This window comes from Neofelis nebulosa, chromosome 17 (assembly GCF_028018385.1).
Source record: "Neofelis nebulosa isolate mNeoNeb1 chromosome 17, mNeoNeb1.pri, whole genome shotgun sequence".
Classification (NCBI taxonomy): Eukaryota; Metazoa; Chordata; class Mammalia; order Carnivora; family Felidae; genus Neofelis; species Neofelis nebulosa.
In genome coordinates, this window is record NC_080798.1 from 12,375,568 (window position 1) to 12,389,235 (window position 13,668).

The 13,668-nt window shown below is 37.3% G+C and overlaps 1 long non-coding RNA gene across 1 annotated transcript; it reads right to left on the reverse strand.

Annotated features, from left to right (window-relative positions):
• Positions 1-1,014: 1,014 nt before the first annotated feature.
• LOC131499787 (uncharacterized) lies at positions 1,015-12,375 on the reverse strand. Its single transcript, XR_009256061.1, has 3 exons — positions 12,200-12,375; positions 4,461-4,514; positions 1,015-3,286 (listed from the first exon to the last, which is right to left on the reverse strand). It is a non-coding gene; the product is annotated as an uncharacterized LOC131499787 (long non-coding RNA).
• Positions 12,376-13,668: the final 1,293 nt, after the last annotated feature.

Genomic DNA, 13,668 nt, shown 5'->3' on the forward strand with positions numbered 1-13,668 from the left:
TAGTCATTTGAAATTATCCAGCCTGAGGTGAAATAGATCATATGCTCTCACTTATATGTGGAATCCAAAACAAAAAACCAACTCATAGACACAAAGGAAAGACTTGTCGCCAGAGGCAAGGGATGAGGAATGGTTGAAATGGGTGGAGTAGTGCAAAATTAAAGCATCAAGTTATAAATTGAGTCCTGGGGATGTAATGTACGGCATGGTGACTATAGTTAATAATACTGAATTGTATATTTGAAACGTGCTAAGAGAGTAGATCTTAACAGTTCCAATCGCCAGAAAAAAAGTGTAACTATGTGTGGTAATGGATTTTAACTGATTTATTATGGTAATACTTTAACAATATGTACATATATTGAACCGTTATGTTGTGCGCCTGAAATTAATATAATTTTATGTCAATTACATCTCAATTTTTAAATCTGAAAAAAAAAAGCATGAAAGATGGTGAATTACAGTAGTTTTATTTCTATGGCACTTTTCAAAATGTTCTATACATTATGTTGTTTTGCCAGTTTTATTCAACATGCAAATGCAATTTATAGGCAATAGATCATCAAAACCTAAATCAAAAAGTCTTAAATTATGTTGAAATATTTGAACTTTTAACTCAATATTAATTATATATAATTATCCCAATTGTGCATCAGAGTAGTTTGAATTAATGAGGTTTTGCTCTATTGTAGCTACAATAGACCTGACAATGTTTTTCATTTTTTAATATTTTTTTAAAATTTATTTTTGACAAAGAGAGAGCGCATGAGCAGGGGAGGGGCAGAGAGAGAAACAGAAACACAGAATCTGAAGCAGGCTCCAGGCTCTGAGCTGTCAGCACAGAGCCCAATGCAGGGCTCAAACTTATGAACCATGAGCTCATGACCTGAGCTGAAGTCGGCTGCTTAACCGAATGAGCCACCCAGGTGTTTCTAGGACTTGAATTGGTTTAAGGGAATATGGTTTCTTATTCAAATATTCCCAGTCCCTTCTATGAAGTATTCTTGCCCCCCCCCATGACCCTGTATCCTACCTAGCCTTTAAATCAAAATTCTACTTTACAGAAAATTTAGAAATTTGCAGGAAAAAGTATGAGGAGGCCAATAGAAAATGCAGATTTGGATACGTAATTTGACATCTCGATTCTACAACATTTGAAGAAATGAAAAATGATGGTGATGATGTGTGTTGGGGAGGGTAGTTTCAGAATAAATGAACTTCAGATGAGATGATCAAATATGGTTAATCCGTTTGGATACTGATTGGAATAAACTAGTTGTAAAAAGTATTTTTCAAAAAAAAAGTATTTTTCAATAAACAGGAACTCATACTGGGATACAAATTAGATAATACTAAGAATTATTAATTTTGTCCCATAAGGTAATGATTTTGTGGATATATAATATCGTTATTTTTTAAGTGATATAGGTAGTATTTGGAAGGAAATAACAATATCAAGAAGTAGCTATACAATATTTCAGAAAATGGTAAATGAAGCCAGTGTGGCAAAAAAATTTTTAAGCGTGGAATTTAAGGTATATGCATTTGGTGTTTCATGTACTATTCTCAATACTTTGGCATTATTGTTTCATTAAAAAAATTTTTTTCTGCCCAGAAGTAAAGCGGTAAGTACCACTTCCTATGGTTTCACTGGTCATGGTTACCTGCATTCCATCTCCTACCTCAACCTACCTCCCCTCCTGAATAAAAGAAATACTCAGCAAATATATAATATTGAAGACCAACACAGGAGTAGTCAAAAGGAAGCCTGAGTTTGCACTAAAAAATTTAAAGGAAAGGGGTGCCTGGATGGCTCAGTCGGTTGTTTCCAACTTCAGCTCAGGTCATAATCTTGCAGTTCCTGAATTTGAGCCCCATATTGGGCTCTGCACTGACAGTGTGGAGCCTGCTTGAGATTCTCTGTCTCCCTCTCTCTGTGCCTGTCCCGCTCTCTCTCTCTAAAAATAAATAAACCTTAAAAAAATTTTTTAAAGGAAAGAGCCATTTTCCCTATTACAATCTTTTCTCCAACTCCTTGCCAGTGCAGTTCCTTTCATTTGTCAGGAATAACACTGCTGTTTCTGTTTTACGGCCTGATTTGTGCTTGGAATTTCTTATGGATTCTTGGCATCTTGAAATAAATACTTCGTGCCAGATAGCAGTCAGAGATAGATGAATACAGGCACAAGTAAAGAGGCAATCAAGTCAAACCAAGTCTGGCATCCCATCTTCCTTAAGTCTGATGTACAATGCAGCCCAGACCAAGTCCCTTGTAAAATCTTCTCTTTCTGCTAAAAAACATGTTAAATTTCTTTTCGTATGGAAAGCTTTGCTTGTGTTTTTTTTTCCCCCCAGGTACTAGAGCTTTCTTGACAAAAAAAAAAAAATTTTTTTTTTTACAAATATAAAAAAGCCAAACGCTAATAGCGCTGGAAAAGTGTCTCAGGTAATATTTAATTAACCAAAAGAAATAGAGAGGGTAGGGAGGAAGCATGATCCCGCAGAGGATTCTGGGAGGTGTAGTCGGAAGCACTTCCACTCCAGGCAGGTGGGGCTGTAGCCCTAGACCGCTTTGGCATTCTGGGAAGTGTAGTCCAGAAGTTCCGTGCCGTGGACAACACTTCCTCTTCAGCAGTGCGGGTGGTGTGTCTCACGTGTGGTTCTGGGTTCTGGGAAGTGAGTCGCAGGAACTTCCGCTCCAGGGGAGGTTGCGGCCATTATTCCCCAGATAGTGGTGAGACTTGAGTTCTGGCAGCGACTCTAGGCCTCCTTAGCCTAGGCGAGGGACCAGTGGTGTCCCAGCCCTATGTGTGAAGGGCGAAAAGTGATGGTGGATGGAGGACAAGGGGTAGAGGCATTTGCGTTTCCCTCTGGCTGGGCAGAGCTTCCTGGCGTTTGGGGGCGGATCGCGAGTCCCAGCTTGGAGGCGGGCTACGGTCGCTCATCCGGGATTGACAGTTTCCTAGGTACTGAGCGCCCCCAGCCCTCTCTTGGACTCCACACTCAGCATTACCACTTCCCGCAGCCCTTTCCTTGACTCGCCAATCAGCCGTGCCGCTTCCTAGCGCCATCACATTGGGCAAGTTGCTCTCCGTGAATGAGTTTCCGAGGTGTAATTATAGTACTTACCCAATGAGCTTGTGAGAGTTAAATGGGGTTAATACTTCTAAAACGCTGCAGAACGGTGTTGACACACACAAAAGGTTGCTTCTGGTTACGGGTGCGCAGGGCTCTAGCCAAAGTAAATATAACAATGAGCAAGTCTGTATGAAAATTTTAGATTTCCCTGTGTGAAAAAGGCACCATACATACATGTGTAGAAGATGTACGGTAAACTGAGCTGAAAATGTCAACAACATATATGCTAGAAAGTGGCTTAATAATCTTAGAGATTCATAAGGTAGTGAAACCCCGATAGAAATAATGGATATGAATACAAAAATGTGAATAGACAAATTTTAGGAAGAAGGAATAGATATAGCAAGTAAAGATATGAGAATATTATTCGTAAATAAACATTCTTAATGTTGTTTTCCACTGATTATGTCACTCAAGGTTTTTTTTTTGTTTGTTTGTTTTAACATTTATTTATTTTTGAGACAGAGAGAGACAGAGCATGAACGGGAGAGGGTCAGAGAGAGGGAGACACAGAATCTGAAACAGGCTCCAGGCTCTGAGCTGTCAGCACAGAGCCCGACGCGCGGCTCGAACGCGCGGCGCGGCTCGAACTCACAGACCGCGAGATCATGACCTGAGCCGAAGTCAGCCGCTTAACCGACTGAGCCACCCAGGCAGCCCTCACTCAAGGTTTTTAAAAATTGGTGATACCTAATATTAATCATGGTATGGAGAATCAGGGATACTTATACTTTCTTGGGAGAAGGGAAACATAGGAAAAACTTTTGGTAAGAAAATATGCTACTTCACTATCAAAAATTTTAAATGTATATACTTTGGTGTTTCAGTTTTCATTTTCTGAAATTCATCCAAGAGAAGCAATTGGACAAGTAGGCTAAGATCTAGGAAAGAGAAGTTTTTTGTAGCATTTTTAATAGGAAAGAATCTAAAGTTCATTGTGCATTACTTGGAGTGTGTGTGTGTGTGTGTGTGTGCGCGCATTACCTATATTTTAATTATTAATTCCATGGACTACCATGAGCCATGGAATGGAATAAAATTGATGATGAAAATAATAATAAAAGCTAACATTTACTAAGCACACAGTAGGTTCCAGACCCTGTTTTGAATTCTTATCATGTATCTTTTTTGAAGATTCCTTCTGTAACTATGATATAGGGACCATTTACAGATGAGGAGATTGAATATTGAATGGTGAAGGAATTTGTCTGAGCAAGCTAATAAGCTAATAAGATATACAAACTTAGGATTCTAATGAGGCTGTCTGGTTCCAGAGACCATGCTCTTAATCTTGAAGCAGAGTAGATGAATGTGCCATGTACCTTGAGAACACAGAGAACAAACTTCATGACTGTCCTTAAAGAATGACTGATGGCCTGTTGCAATAAAAAAGGTATATTATCGGGGCGCCTGGGTGGCGCAGTCGGTTAAGCGTCCGACTTCAGCCAGGTCACGATCTCACGGTCCGTGAGTTCGAGCCCCGCGTCAGGCTCTGGGCCGATGGCTCGGAGCCTGGAGCCTGTTTCCGATTCTGTGTCTCCCTCTCTCTCTGCCCCTCCCCCGTTCATGCTCTGTCTCTCTCTGTCCCAAAATAAATTAAAAATGTTGAAAAAAAAAATTTAAAAAAAAAAAAAAAAGGTATATTATCCAGAGTTAGCATGTGCAATACAGGAGTGACAATTACCAAACACTTTTGGGATGAAATTAATAAGAACTTTTATGGGGCACTTGGCAATATCAATCAAAATGCATTTGTACTGTTAATTTGCATTTTCCTGAAGACAAATGATGTTGAACAGTTTTTATGTACTCATTGGCAATTTATGTATCTTCCATTTTTAAGTATCTTTAGAGTTTTTTGCCCTTTTTGTTGTTGGATTTCTTATTACTGAGTTGTAGTTCAAGTATTATGAATACAAGTCCTTTATCATATCTATGTATTTAAATATTTCCTCGTGTGTGTGTGTGTGTGTGTGTGTGTGTGTGTGGCTTTTTTTTTCTTACATTCTTAAGGATTTCTTTTGGAGGGAAGAATATTTTAATTTTGAAGAAATCCAATATATCAATATTTTAATTTATGGCTCATGCTTTTTGTATGTTACCTAAGAATCTTGGCCCATCCTAACATCACAAAATTTTCTCCTGTGTTTTCCTCTAGAAGTTATGTAATTTCAGCTTTTTAAGTTTGAGTCTATGATATATTTTGAGTTAATTTTTGTATATAGCTTGCACTAAGGATCAAGTTTCTTCTTTTGTTCCCACCTGGATATCCAGCTGTTCAAATTCCTTTTGCTGAAGACTATCCTTTCCCAATTGAATTACCTTAGCACATTTGCAGAAAAACCTTAGTTGACATACATACATGGACTGTTTTACTCCTTTGGCCTATATCTATCCTTTGTCAATTCCACATTCTCATGATTATTGTAGTTTAATAGTAAATCTTGAGATCAGATCATATAAGTATCCCAAGTTGGTTCTTTTTAAGATTGTGGATTTTATTTTTTTAAGATTGTGAATTTTAGAATTAGCTTGTTAATTTTTATGAAAAAGCCTATTAGGACTTTGATTGGGATTGCATTGAACCTGTAGATCATTTTGGGGAATATGAGTATCCTACCACTGTTGAGTATTCAAAACCATGACCATAAATTTGTTTTATCACCTCTCTCTCTGCTTTAATGTAATTTTCATGTGAGGAGGAAGTTTGTGTCTTGTTTATTACTGTATCTCTGGTGACTAGGACAGGCCTGGCACATGGAAGTGTTCAGCCAATGATTGTTGAGTGTGAATAAAGTAGTGGATAGGCATCCCTTAGACTTTGAGATTATGAATAAGCCAATGTGATTAATAGATATTCTACCAGTGTTGGCAAACTATGGTCCTGTTTTTTGTAAATAAATTTCTGTTGTTGTAACATAGCCACACCCATCTGTTTACATATTATCTGTTGTTGTAACACAGCCACACCCATCTGTTTACATATTATTTATTTTTGCACGGTGGTGGCAGAACAGAGTAGTTTTATATAGTCTTCAAGTCTGAAATACTATCTGGCCCTTTCAGAAAACCGTTTTGATGTATGTTGTAGAATTGTGGTAGGGTTTTTTTTTTTTTAATCTTCTGATGAATGCCTATCTGTAAATAATTTGTCTGGTGTTTTTTCTGGATTCCGGAGGGGTAATTTCTAAATTCTTGGATTTTCCCAACTGATAGGAGTATCCTGTTACTCAGGGTGAGCCAGTTGGATCACACCCGAGTTTATTCTAACGAGATGAATCAGGATGGGGGCTGGTCACCAGAAAAACTAACCATTCGACGGTTGGGGTTTAGAAGCAGGTGATACCAGCCCCATCACATGGCTAATGATTTGATGAGTCATGCCCACAAAATGAAACTCCAATAAAAACTCTAGACACTGGGGCTCAAATGAGCTTCTTGGAAAATGAATATTTTAATACATCCAGGGAGGCTGTATAAGAACTACAGATGGGGTGCCTGGGTGGCGCCGTTGGTTAAGCGTCCGACTTCAGCCAGGTCACGATCTCGCGGTCCGTGAGTTCGAGCCCCGCGTCGGGCTCTGGGCTGATGGCTCGGAGCCTGGAGCCTGTTTCCGATTCTGTGTCTCCCTCTCTCTCTGCCCCTCCCCCGTTCATGCTCTGTCTCTCTCTGTCCCAAAAATAAATAAAAAACGTTGAAAAAAAATTAAAAAAAAAAAAAGAACTACAGAAAGAACCAACCTATCAGTGCCACTGCTGAACTTGTGTCTTATACCTTCTTTTTACCTCAGCTTTTATTTTTCATTACCACATTCCACCTTAGTGTAGCTTTGCCTGATAGCCTTTAACTCTAGAAGAACTGACATGAAATTTTTCCTTTTATGAATACATTACTTGAAAAGATCTTTTTGATTTCTGTGACTTAGTCCAAGTTCTCACAGAAAAAATAAGTGGACACATTTATTTAACACCTCATTACAAAGCACCTGCTATCTGACAAGTGCTTTTCTGGGAAAAGGGAATATGAGTACTTGTACTTAGGAATATTCCATTTCAGTTGGAAAAGACCTATGAAAACAAAAATGTAGGGGTGCCTGGGTGACTCAGTCAGTTAAGCATTCAACTTTGGCTCAGGTCATGATCTCATGGCTCATGGGTTTGAGCCCCGTGTCAGGCTCTGTGCTGACAGTTCAGAGTCTGGAGCCTGTTTTGGATTCTGTGCCCCTCCCCCACTCATGCTCTATCTCAAAATAAATAAAGATTAAAAACATATGTATATATACATGTATATGTATATATGTACATATAGTAAGTCAGGTAGTAGTAAAGCCTATGTAGAAAAACTAATCAAGGTAAGGGGATGAAGATTGCCAGGGTTGAGGGTGGGCTGGAAGAGATTTGCTAAATTATATTGAGTGGTATGCTGTCACTGATGAGGTGACATTTGAGCAGAGCCCTGAGAGATGTGAAAGATTAAGGTAAAACTACCTGGGAGGAGAATTTTTAAAGGCAGAATATACCTCCCCCTTCTCATGGGTAGCTTAAAGAATTTGCATTATGTCTTTTTTCCCTTTCCCCAAACTCTGTGTCTCTTTTAAAAGGTTAGTTTCTATGCCCTTCACAAAAATTAACTGAAGATGGACCACTGACCTAAATGAACTACACTGACACATCATAATCACCTAAAGTCCATAATTTACAATAGAGTTTACTCTTGGTATTATACATGCTATGCGTTTTTGGACAAATGTATTTTGAATGTATGTGTATATGAAAATAGGCTCCAGATCATTGTGATCAGAAAAATGAAAATTAAAACAATGAAATGCTACTACTCACCTATTAGAATGGCCAAAATCTACAAGGACAACACCAGATGCTAGGGAGGATATAGAGCAACAGCAACTCTCATTCATTGCTGGGGGGAATGCAAAACCATACAGCTACCTTGGAAGACAGTTTGGTAGTTTCTTACAAAATCAAATATACTTTTACCAAATGATCTAGCAGTTGTGTTCCTTGATATTTACTCAATGGGTTGAACTTATATCCACATAAAAACCTGCACACAGATGGTTGTAGCAGTTTTATTCATAATAGCCAAAGCTTGGAAGCAACCAAGATGTTTTTTAGTAGGTAAATGGATAAATAAACTGTGATGCATCTAGATGATGGGGTATGATTCAGCAATAAAAAGAAATGAGCTGTAAAGTCATGAAAATACATAGAGGAAACTTAAATGCTAAGGAAACTTAAAAACTAAGTGAAAGAAGCCAAGCTGAAAAGGCTACAGTATACTATGATTCCAATTGTACATTCTGGAAAAGGCCTAACCATGGACACAGTAGTAAGTTCTGTGGTTGCCAGGGGTCGGTGAGGGGAGGGATGAATTGGCAGAACACAGAGGATTTAGGGCAGTGAAAATACTCTGTGTGATACTGTAATGATAGATACATGTTTTTATACATTTGTCCAAACCTATAGAATATGCAGCACCAAGGGTAAACCCTATTGTAAACTATGGCCTTTGGGTGATTATGTGTCAGTGTAGGTTCATCAGTTGTTATAAATGTACCACTTTGGTGTGGAATGTTGATAATGACAGAGGCTATGCACGTGTTGGGATAGGGGCTATGTGATAAATGCCTATATGTTCCTTAATTTTGTTGTTCTAAATAATAAAATCTTTTAATAAAAACACATGAATGAGGAGCACTCATCTGTAAGCATGGGAGGTTCCATGCTTATCTCTAACCCAAAATTCCCAGATTCATCTATTCAGGGCCCTAGAGGAGAAGAATAGATACTTTTTTTCCTGGCTTAAACCATCTTTCACAACTTGTAGTTCAACACATTGACTGCACAACCTGTGGTCTCCAAGCTGATACTAGAGTGGAATCTACAACAGGCCTTTTCAGCTTTCTTTAAGATCCCTGTGTCTGAATGACGGGGAGACTGGGAAAATCCCTGGATCTCATTAGGGTTCACTGAACACATTTTCTTTTCTCAAGTTTATTAAGAAGCAGTACAATAGATTTGCATATGAATAAAAAATGCAAGGACAACCCAAGTATGAGTTATTAGATGGACTGCCTGGCAGCAGTCAGTAGTCTATATATCGTATAATTGGAGTAAGCACAGTGGACTGATAAGACAAATTCAAATCCAGACAGTTAATTGTCCTATTTAGAAAGACAACCTTTGTCCAACAGAAACAGACCCCTGGTGCCACAATATCATCAGTCCACTTAACCCACCCCCAGCCCTTGGCAACCATAGATCCAATTTTTTTCCCTATAGTTTTTTTTTTCTTTTGCAGTATGCCATATAAGTATAATCATAAAATGTATATTTTTGTCTTAATTCTTACACTTAGCATAATACTTGTGAAATTAATCCTTATTGCATACATCTAGTAATTTCTTCTAGTTTATTTCTTTTTAATGTTGACTAGTACTGTGGATATACCACAGTTTTTTTGTTTTTTGTTTTTTTAAAGTTATTGATGGGATTTTGATTAGGAAAAACGAGAAGATAATCTTTTGCTTTAAATTCCCCTGGTGAGATATTATGTAGAGTATCTATTCATATGCTTATTTGCCATCTGTATATCTTCTTTGGTGAGGTGTCAAAGTCTTTGACCTATTTTTAAATTGGATTGTTTGTTTTCTTGTTGAGTGTTGAGAGTTCTTTGTGTATTTTGGATAAAGGTCCTTTATCTGTCTTTTGCAAATATTTTCTCCCAGTCTGTGGCTTATCTTCCCATTGTCTTGAGATTGTCTTTCACAAAGCAGAAGTTTTTAATTTTAACAAAGTCCAGTTTATCAACTATTTCTTTCATGTTGATCTACAAAGCCACAGCCATCTTCAAGATCATCTAGATTTTCCTCTATATTATTTTCTAGGAGTTTTACATTTGAATTTTACACTTAAGTCTTTGATACATTTTGAGTTAATTTATATGAAGGATCTAAGGTCTGGATCTAGACTCCTTTTTCTTTTTGTTTTCTCCTCCTCCTCCTCCTCCTCCTCCTCCTCCTCCCCTGCATCCCCTCCCCCTCCTCCTCTTCCTCCTTCTCCTTCTCGTTCTTTTGCAGTAGGACATCTAGTTCCAGAACCATCTGTTGAAAAGCCTATCTCTGATGCACTGTTATGCCTTTGCTTCTCTGTCAAAGGTCAGTTGGTTGTTTTTATTTTAGTGTATTTCTGGCTCTCTCTCCTGTTATATTGATCTGTTTGTCTATTCTTTCATCAACACCTCCACTGTCTTTATCACTGTAACTATACTGTGGCATAGTAAGTCTTGAAGTCAAATGGTGTCAATACTACAACTTTTTTATTCTTCAGTATTGTGTTGGCTATTCTGGGTCTATTCCTCTCCATATAAACTTTACAATCAGTTTTTCAACATTCACAAAATAACTTGCTGGGAGTTTTATTGTGACTGCATTGTATCTATAGATGAAATAGGGAGTAACTGACATCTTGACAATATTGAGTCTTCCTATCGATGAACATGGAATATCTTTCCGTTCATTTAGTTATTATTTAATTTCGTTCATCAGAGTAGTTTTCTTCATATAGATCTTATAAACATTTTGTTATAACTGTAGTTATAACTAAGATTTATAACTATGTATTTCACCTTGGGGATTGCTAATGGTATTATGTTTTAATTTCAAATTCTACTTCTTCATTGTTAGTATATAGGAAAGTGATTGACCTTTGTATTAACTTTGTATCCTGCAACGTTGCAATAGTGACTTATTAGTTCTGGGAATGTTTTTGTCCATTCTTTTTGACTTTCTACATAGATGATCATGTCATCTGTGAAAAATGACAGTTTTATTTCTTCCTTCCCAATCTGTATACCTTTAATTTCCTTTTCTTATCTTAACGCATTAACTAGAACTTCTAGTATGATGTTGAAAAGAGTGTTGAATGGTAACACCTTTGCCCCGTTCCTGATCTTAGTGAGAAAATTTCTAGATTCTCCACATGAAGTATGATGTTAGCTGTAGGGTTTTTTGTAGATACTCTTTCAAGCTGAGGAAGTTCTCTATTCTGAGATTACTGTCCTCATATGCTTTTAGATTTTAAAACTCAAAGTGAAGAATGTTTCTAATAGGGAAATGGATTTTTCTTGATTCTTTAATTTGCATATAATGTTTTATATTTGCACTGTTTAACCTTTAGTCTATAGGTTTCTGAATCTCAAAGAATCACAGCAGTTTTATAGGAGACATTAATTTCACCTGGTTGATTTTAACTCGACAAACAGCCCTATGACATCAGTAATTTATTGATATGAAGGAATTTGTTCTTTGGGGACTGGTTTCGGGACTGGTTTTGGCTTGGATTTTGGGTTGTTTACTTTGTGTACAGTATGTGCATTTGTGGTTACATAAGGATTCTGAAATTTTACCTATGACGATATGTCAAAACATATGTACTATAGTATTTGCATACTACAGGGTAGAAGGTAGTAGTTTCAGGCTGATTGGTCTGTCTGGCAGGCACTTGTTTTCTGAGATCTTGTGTTTGTGACTGAGTCCTCTGGCCCATAGCTACTTGGTTTCGTACTTTTCACCTTACCCTGGTTGAGCCACTCACAGTTTTTGTCCTACTAATTTTGGATTTTGAAAATAAACCATGGAACTGAGTGATTTTCTGCTAAGTCTCCTTAAGTCCATGTATGTATGTACGTATGTATGTATTTGCAGATAATGTATCTAACAGACCGCCTGTTATGTTTTCCTGACCATCTCTCATTTCTTTGCCTTTAAAGTATGTTTGTTGATTTAGTTTCTTGGATTTTGTAAAATGCTTGTATTCTTCTAATAACATTTGTTTATTACATGAAAAAATGTAATTGTTCTTAAGGCCAGTGGCACACAAATTAGAATTCCTCAAAGTTTGGGCATGAGGTAAAATGGCTACTTCTTACTTTGGTATTGAAGGATATATGTGTTTGTTAGTAAAGGACTGAAATGTACAGATCTTATATGTTTAAAAGGTGTAAAATGTTGAACCAATGGCTCAAAGAAGAAATAAGGAAATACCTTGATTAACAACTCAGGCAACAACGGATGTTGGCGAGGATGTGGAGAAAGAGGATCTCTTTTTCATTGCTGGTGGGAATGCAAACTGGTGCAGCCACTCTGGAAAACAGTATGGGGGTTCCTCAAAAAATTAAAAATAGAACTACCCTATGACCCCGCAATTGCACTACTAGGTATTTATCCAACGGATAAAGGTATGCTGTTTTGAAGGGGCACACACAACCCAATGTTTATAGCTGCACTATCAACAATAGCCAAAGTATGGAAAGAGCCCAATGTCCATTGATGGATGAATGGATAAAGAAGATGTGGTCTATATATACAGTGGAGTATTACTTGGCAATCAGAAAGAATGAAATCTTGCCATTTGCAACTTCATGGATGGAACTAGAGGATATTATGCTAAGCGAAATTAGTCAGAGAAAGACAAATATCATGTGACTTCACTCATATGATGACTTTAAGACACAGAACAGATGAACATAAGGGAATGGAAGCAAAAATAATATAAAAACAGGGAGAAGGACAAAACATAAGAGACTCTTAAATATGGAGAAAAAACAGAGGGTTACTGGAAGGGTTGTGGAAGAAGGGATGGGCTAAATGGGTAAGGGGCATTAAGGAATCTACTCCTGAAATCATTGTTGCACTATATGCCAACTAATTTGGATGTAAATTTAGAAAATAAAATTTAAAAAATACCTTGAGAAAAGTCAAAATGGGAGTACAACATACCAAAACTTATGGGACACAGCAAAGGAAGTTCTAAAAGGGAATTTCATAGCAGTAAGTGCCCACATCAAGAGACAAGAAAAATCTCAAATAAATAACCTAATTTTACACCTCAAGGAACTGTAAAAAGAAGGACAAAGCCCAAAGTTAGTAACAGGAAGGAAATAACAAACATCAGAGCAGAAATAAATGAAATGGATACTAAAAAGACACATGGGGGGAAAATCAATGAAACTAAGAGCTGGTTCTTTGGAAAGGGATAAACAAAACCAACAAACCTTTAGCTAGATTCACCAAGAAAGAAAGAGGGAGGACTGAAATAAAATCAGAAATGAAAGAGGAGAGGTTATAACTGATACCACAGACATATGAAGGATCATAAGAAACTACTATGAACAATTATATGCCAACAAATTTGACAACTTAGAAGAAATAGATAAATCTCTAGAAACACATAACCTACCAAGACTAAATCATGAGGAAATAGAAAATATGAACAGCCCAATTGCTAGTAAAGGAGATTGAATTGGGAATCAAAACTCTCCCAGCAAACAAAAATCCAGGAGTAGATGGCTTCACTGGTGAAGTATACCAAATATTTAAAGCATTCATACTTATCCTACTCAGACTTGCACAAAAAGAAATAGAAGATAAGGGAACTCTTCCAAATTCATTATAAAAGGCATTTTGTTCAAGGACAGGACTAAGAAGCTCGCATACTGCTCCGGAATCATGTG